We start from the raw sequence: 15,862 nt of genomic DNA on the forward strand, positions 1-15,862 counted from the left end.
CTTTAAAGGGAAATTCTGATGAGTTACATTTATTCACAAGAGGGAAGAGAAGTCGTGGAGTCAAAGGACTCAGCTGGCTCTATACACTACCATGAAAAGAACCATATGTATGAATGGTGGGCCTCCTGACAACAGATGTTGGTGGGAGATAAAGATCAGGCAGTTGGATTTCAACATGCCTGATCCTTTTGTTATTAGGAGGGTAAGCTTCCAGCAGAAGAGTCCTCATTGATAACATATGCATGCTCGGCTGGGCATGCATGTATATAGGGGAGCAGATTAGGAGTGACAGCTATCAGCCAAAGCTATATGGTTAGCTTCACAATATGTGGCAGTCTGGCCGAGGGGCCATTGCAGGTTTCTACCTCTTTACCCTCTATAGTGCAGCACATCTCTTTGAAGAGTATCTACAAGAAAACACTTTCAAAATATGACACCATGGAGGTCTGGCAACTCGGATCTTTTTCCTTACATCTTATCCATTTAAATAAATGTAAGTAAAGTAATCAGCAATGGCATATTATGTAACCCTTAAATGGCATGTACACTTTAAACCAATAAAAAATTGGTTGGAGAAGTATCTAAAATCTAAATAGTCCTGATTACAGACCAAATTTCCGTTGCATCTCCATTGAAATAAACACTGTTTATATAGCGCCGATACAGCTCTAATTATTCCCCTTTGCATACATTTTTAGGCCACATCCATATTTTCAGTCTGTATTTCATTTGTGAACCTGTCCGTGAAGGTTCCGTGTTTGGTCAGTGTGTCCGTTTTTTGTCCTCCGTGTGTTATCGATATTCCACAGACACTGCTCTTCTGAAAGTTAATTTCCAGAGCATCCCTATCAGTAGTCAGTGAAAAACAGACCAAACACGGACACCATTCGTGTTCTGTCCGTGTTTTTTCATGGGCTCAAAGACTATAATGGTCATGTTTTGCCCGCATCACGGACCAAAGTAATGCATGTCTCCGGGATTTGTTCACTGATCCACGATCAATGAAAAAAAAAAATTGTGAACATACACATTAAAATCAGTTAAAACGGAAATGTGAGCGATGCCTTAGGCTTGCAGTGCAGAATTTCTATGATGCTGGGTCAGGTTAGCACATAGCCGGTTACAAATAAAGGGGGGACATTTATCAAATCAGATACCTCAGTTTTGTGGCTTAAAAACGTGGCAAGTCATGTCGATTGCTGCGTTTTCTGCGTCATTTGGTCAAATTTTGCGACATTTGGTGATCCTCGCCACTTTTCAAAGTGGTCTATGTTTAAGGGATAATAGTGGGATTAGACATGGATTATGGCACAATTACTATGTGTGATTTTCACAAAAGTCACATCTCCACGCCAGGCAACCCCCTGGTGTACTTTTACACAAATAGGCGTAAAACACATTGCACTCACTCCAAACATATTATTAAGGTGCGCCATTTCAGACATTTGGCACACAAGACAGACTTAAAAAAATGACACAAAAACATTTGAAAATGATAAATGTCCCCCAAAGTCCTTGTTTTAGAAACTTTTTGGTGAAAAAGTTCTCTACAGTCCAGGTAATCCCAACCAAGGCAGGTCCAAGGTCTTACAGATCCCTCACTGCACAGTGACTACCCTCTTGTCAGTGGAACTCACGCTCTACTAATTCTTAGTGGGAGGCTGATTTTTTTTTAAAGCCAGGCCACACTTGTGGGATGATGCCAGGTTCATTAGAAGTATCAATCACTTACTGACAGGCCAATTTATCATGAGTGAGCTTCCCTGTGGGATGCATCAAACCCCATCTCCTAATCAGGCTGACTGGCACAAAACAAACAAGCAATGGCTGGATTAGCCATTTTGCAGAAGGACATTAAAATTTTAGTCTAATTTATAGTATGAGTAAAAGGCACGTAGTTTAAGCTTCTTTATTTGGAGCACATAAGCCACAAACAGCAGTTACAACACGAAGCCTTTCTGAGAAAAGCTTATGTGATCCAAATAAAACAGACAGTTTTATTTCCTGGTGGAATTAGGTCAAACCTATTTCCTAAGACAGCACACCACATGAATTAACTTTTTGTCATAAACTGCATCAAAAATTTAGCTTTTTTGCTTCAGTCGCCAATATTTGGAAATAATGTGGCAAAGTGGGCATGGTGCACAACTTTTAGATTTCATAGTTAAGTGAAACTTTTGGAACAAATCTATACCTGGTCATAGGAGAGATTTCATTTTCTAACTTTAAGACAGCCCAAAATGTTTCAAATTAACTGAGGTGTGTGCGTAATTCACTCCAACAAACTTTTTTTTTGTATGGTGTCTTAATCAGTGTGGTCCTATGCATGTAGATTGTGTCGATCCACAAGTTTCTCAGTATCAACACCAATGCAACATGGAAATTAAAGACCATGGAGAAAGCACCCAGAATTTTTTGAAAAATGTTGTGAATTTCCCTGCTGTGGAAGGAATACAGAAACAAATTCTCTTTGCATCTCATCATATAAACATGGATGACCCATAAAGAATCATCAAACCTGTAGAAATACTTGTCTATTGAAGTCCCAGGGCTGGTATCATCACCAGGTTAAGCTACTGTAGGTAGATGTCAGGGCCCGGTGGAGCAAATTTACGGTCGGGATAACCTTACTCAACACTTGTCAAGTCAAGCATGAGGTAAACAAGGGAGCCAGTGTGACTCAGCCAAGGATCCACAGAAACCTGGAGCTGTCCCACTGAATACCTGAATATTCATTGTACTTCACAATGAAATATCATCCAGAACTTTTCAGTTTACCACAAACATTTTACAATTTTTGATATTTTATCCTCACATTTGAGAATATTTTGGTAAATGAAAGATTATGTAAAAGTTTCCATACCATCAAAACATATATGCTAGAAATAACCTTAAATCATTTTTCTTGGCTTCTCCTCGCAGTCATAAACATGGCAGAACACATTACAGTTTATGGTTTAACAGATCTAGGCCGTGTAAGTTTGGCAGGTGAACGGCACTTAACACTTTACAGTGGAAGTGCTCGATATTCCTGACATGTTGGGAATACCCTTGAAATCACCACAATCCTTCCTATTATAAGTTAAGAGAAGGTTAGTGGTCCGAGGTCAGGGAGATGTCTTCAAGAACATCAGTGTCAGTGAAATGTCTACATCTCATCTCAACTTTCACTTTTATTAAAAATGGTAGAGATTAATCAATTATGGCGTTTCCTACACCAGTCTTGATCCCATGTGTGGTTTAGTGAGATCTGCCTAATATAAGAGGCAAATGCCTCTTAATAAATTAGGTGCATCTCCGGCCCTCCATGCATCAGAAACTGAAATCTATGCCAGCTAGATGCTGAAGCACACTTAAAGGAAACCTGTCACCAGGATTTGATGTATAGAGCTGAGGACATGGGTTGCTAGATGGCCACCAGCACATCCACAATACCCAGTCCCCATAGCTCTGTGTGATTTTATTGTGAAAAAAAAAACACAATTTGATACATATGCAAATTACCCTGAGATGTGTCCTGTACGTGAGATGAGTCCAGGGTGAAGGAGCCCAGCACCGCCTCGTATCCTCAGAATCTCCTCCTTGCTCCCCGACGTCAGAAAGCCAGAGCGCTGTAATCTCGCGATGCGCGAGCTGGCGCATGCGCAGTTCCTTCCCTGGAAATCGTTTTTTTTTACACAATAAAAGCACACAGAGCTATGGGGACTGGGTATTGCGGATGTGCTAGCTGCGATCTAGCAACCCATGTCCTCAGCTCTATACATCAAATCCCGGCGACAGGTTCCCTTTAAGCTATAACTCAGGTCAGTTCCTGGCATAAATTATAGTAAACTGTGCAGGCTGTGGGGGATCTGCTCCCTTCAACTGAACCCCACCTCTTTCCCCGACACTTTAGAAAAATGACGAGAAACTCAAAAAGTCTCAAATTATGAAGCAGTTGTGATTTTTAATGACACTTATGTGGAGTAAAAAGTTTACTAAATTTCCCCTAATGATTTTGCAGTCACTGGTCCAGGAAGAGCATAAAAATTACTAACTTCATCTTGTTGTTCATCCAGTACTTTATAATTACAGATAAAGAGTTTGGACCTAACTCATTACCAACCTAGACAATGAATGATATTATGGTTAATCACCTCACCACTCTACGCTACCACAGATATTAATTACAGAACCCTCTCCAGCCACTGTGGATTTTATCACTAAACCCTAAATCACTCTATGTAAAAACCTGTGATGTAGTGCATGTGAAACACTAGCAAAGTGACTGTAATGCAATTGAGGGGCTTGTTGCCATCTCTGTGCTTTTTTGGCCAAGAATTATTTTTGTTTATGGACCTCTTTAGCATAGGCTTCTGCCACAGGCACATTTACTTAGACACAGACATACACATGTACGTTATTAATGGCTTTACTTTTCTTAAAAAATATCCACTTTTGCTGAGATAAGATCAGATTGGTTCAATCCTTTCCTCCTAAAAACAATAGAAAGGGCTTCAAGAGCCACAGGACTCACTAGGGGGTTGTAAATGGGTCATTAGTCCAAGCAGAGGTGCCTGTCATAATGGATGAAGAGTTGGGTGATGTGGACAGATTAGGGATGGCTTTTCTTCTTTTCTTTTCTGGTATTTGACCAAGAAAAACTGCAATGAGAAAAATAATCGCATATAATTGTAGGTCCCAAAATACTATTATTATTACCAAGATATTTGGAGCCAAGGAGCCACACTGCAAGATACACAAAGCCAGACAAGGTGCCCAGAGACATAAATAGACGTTCATGCTGTGTTTCGCATACAGGTTTATATGATTTGGAGTAGGATTTCTGAGTAAAAAGCATTGTAAAATTCTGACAGGACTCCTAGCAAAAACAGAGAAAGTTCTGATTACACTGTCCACATAGGATGACTGACATCCTTCAGGTATAGAGATTGACACAAGGAGAGCTGTCAATCATTCTGTGCAAGGTTGCCCCCTTCTCTGACAGGCTTGTTTGTGGGGAACTAGAAAATTCAGTTTATCTGCAGTGATACCTATCATGATGGCGCTTCGTGTATGCTGCCATCCAGGGAGGATATGGGTGCCACATCACTTACCATGCCCCTGCCCGATGGCTAAGCCCCGCTGATACTTCCCTGCCTTCCTGTAACACGGCCGGCCACCAGAGTTCTGTATCCCTTGTTGGAGGCCGCAGCCTGCGTCTGGCTGCTAGGCCTCTTTCCCTGACCCGTAGGGTGCATATGCTACCCAGCTCTTAAATGGTCAGTGTACACCAATCTTCACTAGCCAATGGCTGGACATGTGTGGGTACGTAAGGTGCATTTCCCAAGGGAAAGGTTCATGAGCAATAGGTTTCTCTAGCTTGCTAGATCCTGCAGAAGTGCTATAATCCATTTGTCTGCCTGTGCACCAACCCCTGCCTGAATCACGGATGCTGACTCTTTGCTGCCTGACCTGACCCATGCCTGTTCACTGTACTGACCTTGTGTTGCTTGTCCTGACCTTTGGAAAGGGTGAAAACCAGGGGACTGCCAGGATAAGGCCATCAGGACTAGCCCAAAGTCAAACTGGTTGGTTGACACAGTGGATCCACATCCACTGTCTGTAAGAATACCCATGGGCAAACAGAGGGCTCTACTTAAAACCACTGAATTAAGACTATGCATTTGAGCAGAATTTCTTTTTTTGCAGACCCTTATCTTAAAATTTAATGCTTCAGACTCTGGGCCCCTGGTGACCATCGGCCAGTGGGTACAGCCTTTATTTACCTGACAGGTGAAGTGCACCCCACATCATACATACATTTTTTTCATTTTTGGTGTAAGTGAACTTTTAGGTAATTTTTTTCCTTAGTGAAGATTTCCATTGGAGTAACTATTAAGTTAAGGTATTAGTATGGGAGCCGTCGGTATAGTGCCTGGTTTGGAGATTTTGATATTACTTACAGAGGAGAGTTGAGGAATTACAGGTAACAGATGAAAAGGAGATGTAAAATATTTTGAGATAATAACCTTGGCAAACCTGTTTAGATATGCTGAATTAAACATTTACCCTGTAATTTTACTTAGGAAGAAGACGGCTTTCTAGAATGACGCGCTATCAACAGCAGAGAGAATTGGCCTTATTAAGTTGGTGGTTCACAGAGGTTTTCAAGGTCATGTATCATGACACTTTTTGTATGGACATTTCGGGGAAAAATTTTTTGAGTTTACTCCCTTATTATGGAATATAACGCTGGTTGCAGTTTGGAAAGTTCCAGATCCAGATAACTGGACAAGAATTTTTTTTTTAAATGTCTATGCTGGCCAGAGACTTCTATGATGGAATGCAATACAGAATGCCTCTTACAGGCTTCCGTGGTGCATGTCATCATAGAATTCCGTTATGGTCTTTGGCAACGGAATCCATTACAGAATTCTTAGATAACCCGAACGCCGAACTTGCAAATCACAAGTTCGATCTACACAATTTAGTAGGCTTTTTTTTAGCATGGGGAAGTGGGGGTTCTGTATTGATATATAAAATACTTTGTACAATGACTTTATAATTGCATGTAATATACGTAATAAATTACATTTTGTTATGCAACTCCCTTTGCAGACCTGCTGTGTGAATCTTCCAAGTCCTTGAGCTTGAATTTTTAATTTTTTTTTCTGTGTTAATACTGCCATCTGCTGGTGTATTCTTATCATATCAGCTGCAAAGCAACACATGGGATGGACTAAAGCTAGGGAAATCTACCCAAAGAAACCAATAAAATCTGATCATGCGTACATTTTCCTAAGAAGCCTGCAACATTGAGAGATGGAGTTGCTTTGGAAATTTTCTTCATCTCCTCAATGTCTGTATCCCGTAGTGGAAATCTAATGGATTGTGCTATGCCTAGCGGTTAATGCCAGTTGAACCGCCAGATGTAGCACATGGACAGAAGTCGTACTGTTTTTGGAAGAAAGTTGCCATGATTTTCTAATCTCATACAACCCCTTTAAGGTCTCTTTCACACTGGCGTGTGCGGCCGTTGCCGAAATTGCGGGCCGCAAAGTGCGGGCCGCAATACACGAGCACAGTTCGTGGGGCAGCCGCAGTGGATCGCAAACCTATTCACTTGAATGGGTCCGCGATCCGGCCGTTCTGCAAAAAGATAGGACATGTTCTATCTTTTTGCGGAACAGAAGTATGGGACGAAACCCCACGGAAGCACTCCGTAGCGCTTCCGTAGGGTTCCGTTCCGCACCATTCCGCATCTCCGGATTTGCGGACCCATTCAAGTTAATGGGTCCGCATCTGTGATGCGGAATGCCCACGGAACGGCACCCGTGTATTGCGGATCCGCAAATGCGGTCCACAATACGGCAACGGGGCGCACACGCCAGTGTGAAAGAGGCCTTAACCGCCTCACGTCCGCCCATAGGATATAAACGTCCTATGGGTGGACGTCTATTTCTGACAGCACGTTTTAAAACGTCCTGTCAGAAATAGCAGCTGCACGCTAATCGTGCAGCTGCTGATCGGGTTGCCCGCTGTCAGTGACAGCAGGGCAACCCAGAGATAAGGCAGGGACAGTGCCCAGGTGTCCCTGCCTTCACGATCGCTGCAGACACAGCGCTCACCGAGCGCTGTGTCTGCAGAGAAGGAAGCGCTGTGCGCTTCCTGTTCCGGCCCGGCGGTCATGTGACCGCCGGGACCGGAGAGTGCAGGAGCTGTGTGAGGTCTCTCAGAGACCTCGATCAGCCCTGCTCTGAGGCTGTACAGCGCAGGATTGCTGCTGTACAGCCTCTATAGGGGTGCATTTGTCCTGTAACTGGGGCTACTATGTCAGCCCCAGTTACAGGAGAAATCAACAGTGAAAAAAAAAAAAAAAGTGAAGTAAATGTCCCCCAGAGGTCTTGTATGACCTTATGGGGGACGAAAAGTGTAAAATAAAATAAAAATAAAATAAAGTGTTGAAAAAATAAAATAAAAAAAAGGTTCACATGTAAAAAAAAAGAAAATCCCAAGTAAGGAATAAAAAAATAAAAAAAAAATAGAAAAAATAAAATAAAATAGACATATTTAGTATTGCCGCGTCCGTAAAAACCAGCTCTATAAAAATATCACATGACCTAACCCCTCGGGTGAACACCGTAAAAAATAAATAAAAAAAACTGTGTCAAAACAAGCAATTTTTGTCACCTTGCATCACAAAAGGTGCAACACCAAGTGATCAAAAACGCGTATGTCCCACAAAATGGTACCAATAAAACCGTCACCTCATCCCGCAAAAAATGAGCCCCTACATAAGAAAATCTCTCAAAAAATAAAAAAACTATAGCTCTTAGAACATGGAGACACTAAAACATCATTTTTTTGGTTTCAAAAATGCTATTATTGTGTTAAAGTGAAACAAATAAAAAAAAGTATACATATTAGGTATTGCCGCGTCCGTAAAAACCAGCTCTATAAAAATATCACATGACCTAACCCCTCGGGTGAACACCGTAAAAAAAAAAAAAAAAAAACTGTGTCAAAACAAGCAATTTTTGTCACCTTGCATCACAGAAGGTGCAACACCAAGTGATCAAAAACGCGTATGTCCCACAAAATAGTACCAATAAAACCGTCACCTCATCCCGCAAAAAATGAGCCCCTACATAAGAAAATCTCTCAAAAAATAAAAAAACTATAGCTCTCAGAACATGGACACATTAAAACATAATTTTTTGGTTTCAAAAATGCTATTATTGTGTAAAACTTTAATAAATGAGAAAAAGTATACATATTAGGTATCGCCACGTCCGTAACAATCTGCTCTATAAAAATGTCACTTGACTGAACCCCTCAGGTGAACGCTGTAAAAATAAATAAATAGAAACTGTGCTAAAACAACCAATTTTTTGGTCACCTTGCCCCATAAAGTGTTATAATGAATGATCAAAAAATCATATGTACCCAAAAATAGTACTAATAAAACTGGCACCTTATCCCCTAGTTTCCAAAATGGGGTCACTTCTTGGGAGTTTCTACTGTAAGGGTGCATCAGGGGGCTTCAAATGGGACATGGCATCTAAAAACCATGTGGAGTTCCTTTCCTTCTGCGCCCTGCCGTGTGCCCATACAGCAGTTTACGACCACATGTGGGGTGTTTCTGTAAACCGCAGAATCTGGGTAATAAATATTGAGTTTTGTTTGGCTGTTAACCATCGATGTGTTAAAGAAAAAAATTGATTAAAATGGAAAATCTGCCAAAAAAGTGAAATTTAAAAATTTGATCTCCATTTTCCTTTAATTCTTGTGGAACGCCTAAAGGGTTAACAAAGTTTGTAAAATCGGTTTTGAATACCTTGAGGGGTGTAGTTTCTACAATGGGGTCATTTATGGGGGTATCCACTATGTAGGCCCCACAAAGTGACTTCAGACCTGAACTGGTCCTTATAAAGTGGGTTTTGGCAATTTTCTTACAAATTTGAAGAATTGCTTCTAAACTTCTAAGCCTTCTAACGTCCTAAAAAAATAAAATGACATTTCCAAAATGATGCCAACATAAAGTAGACATATGGGAAATGTTAAATAATAACTATTTTATGAGGTATCACTTTCTGTTTTAAAAGCAGAGAAATTGAAATTTAGAAAATTGCGAATTTTTCAAATTTTTGGGTAAATTTGGGATTTTTTCATAAATAAAGGTGAAATATTTTGACTCAAATTTATGACTATCATGAAGTACAATGTGTCACGAGAAAACAATCTCTGAATGACTTGGATAAATAAAGGTGTTCCAAAGGTATTACCACATAAAGTGAGATATGTCAGTTTTGCAAAATTTGGCCTGGTCAGGAAGGGGGCAAAGGGCCCAGATGGGAAGTGGTTAAGTCTGTTGGGGTATGCTTGTACCAACTTTACACACTTTTTGTGAGGGTTTTTCCCCAATTCTTTCTGGCAGATGTGCTTGAGTTTCTTCAGGTTATTTGGATGGATTGCAAGTAATAACACAGACAGATTATCAACTGGATTGAGATCTAGGGTTTGACTTGGCCACAGAAGAACATTTGGCTTTTATTCTTCCACCACTCCTGTGTTACTGCCGCCTTACACTTTGGATCAGCAGAAATACTTGTAAGGGCGGATTCACATTTGCGTTATGGAATTCCGTTATAGGGTTCTGTTATAACCGAGTTATAACGGAATATAGTGGAATTTTCGGACGGAATGCAAAACAGAAACCTTTAAGAGGCATTCTGTTTTGCTCCGTCCTAATACATGTGTATGGACACATATAACAGTTCAGTTTTTTTTTGTCAACAGGACTTTTTTTCCGTCATGAATGCTGGATCTAGCTTCAAGATTATCCTATCATCTAGGAACCTTAGATAGGGTTCTTTCATAGATAAGGCCTGGATCTCCCCTTTCCCTTTCGTCCTAACCAGCAGCACAAGTGGGGTATTCGCCCCTGTGAAGCTGGTCAGGACAGGCGGAATTTTTGCTGAATAAAATTCTGCATCTCTAGTAATTAATTAATTAATTAACTCCCCCCTCCTTATATAGGCCGCCCTCACACAGGGCTAGTTGCTTTTATTTTGTCCTGTGTGTTGGTCTGACAGGCTCGACTCTATTCAGAGTCTCTCCCTCAGTAGTTGGGGGAAAAACTTGCTGAAGTTCTGCTTTTATTTTGTCTTAATGTTACAATTTTCTTTTACAGGGTCCCTGCCTGGCTGGGAGCGTAAGTATGGAGACGGTCTGGCTGCAGGTAGCCGGTAAGTTCTGACAGGGTGTACTCAGTAAGCGGAGCTGGGAGCTCCCTCCCCCCTGTCTCCTCTCTGCTCCGCTCCTGCGTTCCCCTCCTACCTCCTCTGTAATCTGCTGCCGGCCCTGAGATCGTTTCTCAGCTCCGGTGTATCGGACGCGAGACCGGAAGTGCGTCATTGTCACTTCCAGTCCGGAAAAAAAAAAAAAAAAAGAGACGCCGCAGCGATAAAAATTAGCGCGAATTAGCGCAAATTAGCTGATGTGCTTGTGGAGGAGGGGGGGGAGGAGCGAATTCGATTAAGTTGCTAATAAAATTTCGTTTTTTATAAATGGGTCCCTCAGTGGGGAGCCTGGAGATTTTTGGGGGAGGAGCTGTTACTCCTCCTCCCCCTGGTCCTCCCCTTCCTGCTATATAAGGCCAGGCTGCTGGCAGGGTCAGTGTTGCACTCAGTTCCTGTGTGCAGCTGATCTTGACTTTTGCTGATCCAGTGCTAAGGCTGTGAGAGTACCTACTCTGATCAGAAGGTTCTAGGTTGTTCAGAGTTCTTAGAGTCATGACGTCACCATCTCAAGGTAAGATTGACGTCTGCGCTCGACCCCCTGGGCGCGTTGAAACCAGCTTTAATAGTGCCTACTTCTTTTCTAGGAAAAGTCGCCCACAAGCAGAAACACCTGGCCTGTTCCAGTTGTGGCACCCCGTTACCCGACAGCTACGAGTTTCATCGTTGTCCAGGCTGCCGCCCTAGGCCAGCCAATCCTGAGCCGACGGTTGTTGAAATGTTTTCCTGGATGAAGGAGTTCTTGGACACCTCCGTCGCAGAGATCAAGGGGGCGGTCTCCAACAAGAGACCCAGGCAGGCCTCGCCGGGGCCTGTTCCTATGTCAGAAGACGTGATCTCGCTTGGCGAGAATTCTTCCTCTGAGGAAGAGGAGTCGGTCTTTTCTTTTCCGGCGGAGAAGACACAAAGATTACTGCGCTCCATCAGGTCAAGGGACCAGGATGTTGAGCATGGGGAAGCTCCACACTCCACCGCTAGGGGGCCAAGGGCCTTCAAAGTGGACGAGTCGCTTAAAAAACTAATGGCGACCGAATGGAAACATCCAGAAAAAGGACCGGTCTTAACCAAGAGGTTTAAGCTGATGTTCCCCCTACAGGACGGGGACTCCCTGGATTGGGTCCCTCCGCCTAAGGTGGATATGGCGATAGCCAAGCTTTCTAAAAGAACTTTGGTACCTTCCGATGACGGGAGTAACCTGAAGGATCCCCTGGATAGACGCGCAGAATGTTCGCTTAGGCGCAACTATGCTGCGGCGTCCGCCTCTGCCTCTGTGGCCATAGCCGGTACCGAGGTCTCTGAGTTCATTCGCGCCCGTACGCTGAAGATCCAGGCAGACATAGACTCGGGAATCGCCAGAGATGACATTCTGGATCAATTCAAGACCCTTCTATTAGGCATTGATTTTTTGGCGGATGCGTCTCAGCAGCAGCTAAGGCTTGCTGCCAAGTCAATGGCTTTGTCTGCTGCCAGCAGACGGCCCTTATGGCTGAAACCCTGGGTAGCAGACAACATGTCAAAATGTAATTTGTGCTCCCTCCCTTACGAGCCTGGCAGGTTGTTCGGCTCCGAGCTAGACCGCCTCATGGAGAGTCTAGCAGACAAGAAGGGAAAATCACTCCCTTAGCAATCCTTTCGAGGACGTGGGAGAGGCAGAGGGGGGAGATTCCAAGGAAGAGAGAGGAACCAGAGACGTTCCGAAATTAACAAGAGAGGTAGAGGTCGCGGTCGCGGGAACCGCAGGGCTGAGCAATGACTCTCGGCAGCCCGTCACCTCCCCGTCCCCACCCCCCTCACTCCCACACGAATCTCCCTGCCTGAATCCTCCAGTAGGAGGTCGTTTATTTTTGTTCAGAAATTTTTGGGAAAAAATAATTCCAGATCCTTGGGTGCTGCAGGTCATCAGCACCGGTTACAGGATCGATTTCAGTTCCCAACCTCAAGAGAGGTTCGTCCTCACAGGACGTCTAACACCCAGCAGACAACTGATCCTGGAAGACTCTGTACTCCAGTACATTGTCAAAGGGGCCTTAGAGGAGGTTCCTCCTCAAGAGCTCGGTCAGGGAGTGTATTCTCCCATCTTTCTCGTTCCAAAGCCGTCAGGAGACTGGCGCATGATTATCGATCTGCGTTACCTAAATCGGTTTATCAGAAAGAAGCGTTTCCGGATGGAAACCATTCGCTCAGTCCTCAACATCCTGAACCCGGCAGACGTGATGGTGACGATAGATCTGAAGGATGCTTACCTTCATGTTCCTATCTGTCCGGCCCACAGGAAATTTCTCAGAGTTGCTGTCTGCATAAAGGAGGTAGTGAAGCACTACCAGTTTGCTGTGTTGCCCTTTGGCATCTCCTCTGCTCCACACACCTTCACAAAGGTTGTGGCTCCTGTGGTCGCCCACTTAAGGCTCCTCGGCTTAGAGGTCGTCCCTTATTTAGACGACTGGCTTTTAAAAGCCGCATGCGCAGGCATCTTACAAGCCCAGCTTCAACAAGCTCTCCACACTCTGCAGAACCTAGGGTGGCTCGTGAATTGGGACAAATCAGAGCTGGTCCCCTCTACTACAAGGCGATTTCTGGGGTTTGTGATAGATTCACAACTAATGACCCTATATCTATCTCCTCAGAGGAGAGACAAAGTAATAAGGGCTGCAGAGTTTCTCCTACCCCCCAGGCGGGTGTCTATTCGGGTTCTAATGAGGATGATAGGCCACATGTCAGCATCTGCAGAGGCAGTACCTTGGGCCTTGTGGCATCTTCGGCCACTACAAGAGGAAGTCTTAGCGGTTTGGAATCGCAAACCCAGAGACCTAGATCGAAACCACTCCCTGTCTGCAGAAGTCCGTTCCTCCCTCAGGTGGTGGAAGAACCTAGTGGATGGAATGCCTCTAACCCAACCTACTTGGGTGATCCTGACCACGGACGCCTCCCTTCTGGGCTGGGGAGCCCATCTGGGACACAATACAGTTCAGAATACCTGGAATCCTCAGGAGAGACTCCTGTCGTCCAATCTGAGGGAGCTAAGGGCGGTGAGGTTAGCCCTCAATCACTTCTCACCTCTCATCCAAGGTCAAGCCGTGAGAGTACGGACCGACAACACGACTGTGGTTGCTTATCTAAACAGACAGGGAGGAACGAGATCCCGGACCCTCCTGAGGGAGGTGGGATTGATTTTATCTTGGGCAGAGAGCAATCTATCTCATCTAGTGGCAGTTCACATCAGAGGGGATCTCAATATAGTAGCAGATCGCCTAAGTCGGGGCCTTCCGGTACCAGGAGAATGGTCCCTGAACGACAACATCTTCTCCAGGATAGTCCAACGCTGGGGGACTCCAGAGATCGATTTGATGGCAACCCGTCTGAACGCCAAAGCAAGCAAATTCTGCTCCTTGTACAAGGAGGACAATCCGGTAGCGATAGATGCTCTGTCCATAACATAGAGGTTCAGGCTGGCCTATGTATTCCCTCCAATTTCCATGATACCAAGGGTATTGATGAAGATCAAGCAAGACCAGACCTCAGTGATAGCCATCATCCCATTCTGGCCGAAGAGGTCTTGGTTCACCCAGCTCATGCAGATGAGTCAGGGCAATTATTGGAGACTTCCCCTAATACAGGACCTTGTGTATCAGGACACAGGTCCCTGTCTAGATCTGAGGAGGCTCAGTCTGACAGCCTGGAGACTGACCGGTCCCTTCTAGAAGCTAGAGGGCTTTCGGTGGAGGTCCTGAGAACAATCTCTCACTCCAGAGCGGATTCTACGAATCAGAAATATTCCCGCATATTCAAGATATTTATGCGATGGTGCACGGATAGAGAGGCAGTTTCCTCAGATCCTCCTCTCTCTGAGATTCTTCAATTCCTGCAAGATGGTCTAGACAAGGGTCTAAGCCCATCTACATTGAGAGCTCACGTCGCTGCCTTGTCAGCATGCCTTGGTAAGCCAATTTCTCAGGACCCCCTAATTAAGAGGTTCCTTAAGGGTGCTCAGAGGCTTAGGCCCAGCATCCAGAGACCAATCCCTGAGTGGGAGCTGCCAGTGGTCCTAAGGGGGTTGTGCTCCCCCCCCTTCGAGCCTTTGGAACAGGTAGACTTAAAGTACCTTTCCCTCAAGGTTACCTTTCTCTTGGCCATAACATCAGCCAAGAGGGTTGGGGAACTCCAGGCTCTGGGGGCAGCGGAACCATACTTAAGTTTTCTGCAGGACAAGGTCCTGTTAAGATTTCTGCCTACCTTTTTACCAAAGGTTCCTTCGTTTGCGAACACCAACCAGACGATAACACTGCCGGTGTTCTCTCCTACCTCTACCTCTCCTGAGGAGGAGAGATTACTTTCCTTGGACATCCCAAGAGTCCTTAGAATTTATTTGAATAGAACGGAAGAGTTCAGGAGATCAGAAAACCTGCTGATCTCTTATTCGGGGAACAATAAAGGGCTCAAGGTTTCCAAGCCCACCTTGAGCAGATGGATTAAGGACGCTATTAAGCTGACTTTTACGTCCCAAGACTTACCACCGCCATCTTTCTTATCTGCCCATTCTACAAGGGCAGTTTCTACATCATATGCGGAAAGGAAGCTAATCCCCTTAGAGCAAATTTGTGCGGCTGCCTCGTGGAGCACGCAAAACACCTTTATTGCCCATTACCGCCTAGAGAATAGGCGTTCTGAGGGAACAGCCTTTGGACGGTCCGTGTTAGATGCTGCTCGTCCATAGGTCAGCTCTCTAACTCCTGTGGGATTATTAGCTACTTAGTGCTAGTCCTTTGCCCTCCCAAGATTTGTGTGAGGTTCCTTGCTACTTCCCCACTTGTGCTGCTGGTTAGGACGAAAGGGAAGCGTCAATTTTGACGTAAATTTGTTTTCCCTTAGTCCTAACAGCAGCACACAAATATCCCTCCCTCTATGCTGTTATGTTTACTTGTTAAAAAAAGCAACTAGCCCTGTGTGAGGGCGGCCTATATAAGGAGGGGGGAGTTAATTAATTAATTAATTACTAGAGATGCAGAATTTTATTCAGCAAAAATTCCGCCTGTCCTGACCAGCTTCACAGGGGCGAATACCCCACTTGTGCTGCTGTTAGGACT

This window comes from Bufo bufo, chromosome 1 (genome assembly GCF_905171765.1).
Source record: "Bufo bufo chromosome 1, aBufBuf1.1, whole genome shotgun sequence".
Classification (NCBI taxonomy): domain Eukaryota; kingdom Metazoa; phylum Chordata; class Amphibia; order Anura; family Bufonidae; genus Bufo; species Bufo bufo.